Raw genomic sequence first — 2695 nt, 5'->3', positions numbered from 1 at the left:
AACGTTGTCATTGAGGATATAAAGTAGCAAGTGGTACAGAAATACAAGAGCAAGCTGTGGAAAAACATGTGCTCACTAATCACCAGTTCATGGACAGCAGAAACTTGGAGTATACAGCTATGTGCACCGAACAAAGACCCAAGTCCCAGAGAGGACAATCAGGGCAAATACAAGGTAGGAGGCAGAGAATGACATTGCATATTTCTGGAAACACTGGTCTTGGCTGATGGAGGACCCACTGAAGTTTCTATAACATGTCGATGCAAAGTCTGGACTATGACCCAGTTCATTGGGCAAGGGACCAGGCCACTGGGGCCCTTGTCCTCTTACCCCTGGAAGACACTGAGCCTCTCATCTGCCCTTCCCCTTTTCCTTTGACACTCTTCTCACTTTCCTTTTGTTACATTTTATTTATTTATTTATTTATTTATTTATTTATTTATTTAGAACAATAAACACCTTCATTACATGACCAAAGATAGAAGGGAGGAAGCTTTATTTGCCTTTCTGGGCTTTGATTTTCCTAAGATGGAGCTCGAGCTCCTTGCCTTCTAGCACACAACCATCTGCTGGGCCACACTGGCCTGGTCTTGAAGCCATGCGTGCAAGGAACTCGCCCTGCTGGAACGGCTCCTCCAGAAGACTGCTGATTTTGGCATTCTTTTTCCTTTCATCATATTTCTCCTGAATTTTCTTTGAATGTTTTTTGTTTAAAATCCCTTCCTCCTCGGGAACCAGCTTCGTCCCCTTCTTGTGGCCCGGGAGCAGTGCACAGGGGGACCTGTACCACTATGGGTACCAGGTGCTGTCAGTGAACACGATCCAGTTCTCCACCAGGGACTTGGTGTGGACCAGTCGGTTGTTGGATGCATTGTGGACGACTTCAGCAATCCTTGTTTTGTGCATACAACACTTGGAGCCCCAGGAAAAGTTTCCCAGGTCCAGCCTCAAGGCATAGTACTTACTGCCTCTCAGAACTTGAACTGCGTGTATGCGGTGGGGGCCAATCTTAGTGTTGGCAATGGGGTGTCCCAGCTCGTGCTTCCTGTGGTAGAGCTTTCTCCTGCCCCCGGTCTTGGAGCTCCTGTGCCAGTTGTCCCAAGAGATGCCCATCGCTTCAACCCTGGCTACAAAACATCCTTTCATCACATTTTAATATCTGACTCTCCTCAAGTGTTTTTTTTTCTAATAATAATTTTTCCTCAGGAGAGAACACAAAGCATTCATCTCTTCACTGGCTTCTCTCTGTCAGCCTAAAGTTCCTAAGACCAAAATTTGTATGATGCTTCTGCCTCCCCACCAAGGGCACCCTCCTCGTGCAGACAAAGGGGAGGCCAGAAGTCCATCTACTCTTAGCCCTGTAACCAGTGCCCCATCTTAGGCAGCACTGGAAAATCCAGATCCCCTATTCTCCTCCGATATTGAAAACCTGGAGTCATTGAATAAGCAATCCTCTATTAGAGAAGAAAAAATTACATTCCTAGTGGCAGTCAGCAGGAGGCAGGGGCTCTTCCAGCTTAATGACTTGCAAATCAAAAGCATGAAAACCAGAGTGCACCTTTTGAACCTCTTTCCCATTCAGCCTCGATGTCCTCATAATTTTCTCCCATAGCGTTCCTGTTATTTTTGCTACCAGAGCAATAACCTTCCTTGTGCATTTTTAAAATGTGGGAGGAGGAGCTGTCCAGTGATCTCAAAGCATATGTTTTTGATTCTCATAAGATTATGGATACCAAAGGAATAAAAATGGAAATCACTACTGCCAAGATATGAAAGAAAGTTTGCATAGTAAAATAATTTAAACCTAACATTTGGACCCAATAAGGCAAATGGAACGTTTTTCCATATTTTTGGAAAATGTGCATTTTCTTCACATTAAGTGGTACCAATAAAAAATAATGATTCTCACTCAGTTTATTTCTATAAATTAGATTGGCTTATAGTTTTCCAGGACATGGTTTTGTATCAAGCTATATGGCAAACACCTGGGCATAAAATCCGCTCCACTGTTTGTTTCCATGTGGGAGAAACAGGTCGCCATGCCTCTCTTCTAAATCTAGAGCAAAGGTCAGCTCAAGCCAGTTAGTATATTTAGTCCTCTCTAGCTGCCGAGAATGTGTTACATCAACAACTTGTGGAGGTCCACGAGCAAAGCCAGGAAGTTCCTCCCAGAGACACAGGGCGACCATTTCCCGGTTAGAAACCGGGGGATTCTGCAATACATGCTGGTAAGCACGTTTGACTCATCCTGGAGTCAGATAAAGAAACAGAGAAGACCGAATAAACAAGAAAGGATTCAAAAACACTCCCAGGTGGAATCCACGCAGGACCACCCTAATCTAGGGGAATGAGAGCATAGCCATGTAAATGCTAAAGAAATGGGAGGGGGGATGCGCCTGGGGGGAGGGGGGGCTCCGTCGGTTAAGTGTCTGACTCTTGATTTAGGCTCAGGTCATGATCTCACGGTTCATGAGTTCAAGCCCCATGTTAGGTTCTGTGCTGACAGTGCGGAGCCTGCTTGGGATCCTCTGTCTCCCTCTCTCTCTGCCCCTCCCCTGCTCTCTCTCTCTCTCTCTCTCTCTCTCTCTCTCTGTGTCTCTCTTTCTCAAAAAATAAACTAAAAAAAAAGATTTTTTTTAATGCTAAAGAAATGGTGGGTGGATGGGGATGAGGAGATGGGGAAAGGAGACAGAAG

At 45.2% G+C, this 2695-nt stretch overlaps 1 pseudogene; it reads right to left on the bottom strand.

Annotated features, from left to right (window-relative positions):
* Positions 1 to 495: 495 nt before the first annotated feature.
* On the bottom strand, positions 496 to 1272 carry LOC125937374 (40S ribosomal protein S8-like; annotated as a pseudogene).
* Between the last annotated feature and the right edge of the window lie 1423 nt (positions 1273 to 2695).

Source organism: Panthera uncia, assembly GCF_023721935.1.
Source record: "Panthera uncia isolate 11264 chromosome A3 unlocalized genomic scaffold, Puncia_PCG_1.0 HiC_scaffold_12, whole genome shotgun sequence".
In the NCBI taxonomy this organism is placed as follows: Eukaryota; Metazoa; Chordata; class Mammalia; order Carnivora; family Felidae; genus Panthera; species Panthera uncia.
The sequence above is the reverse complement of the archived record's forward strand: the minus strand, read 5'-3'. Positions and strand labels throughout refer to the sequence as shown.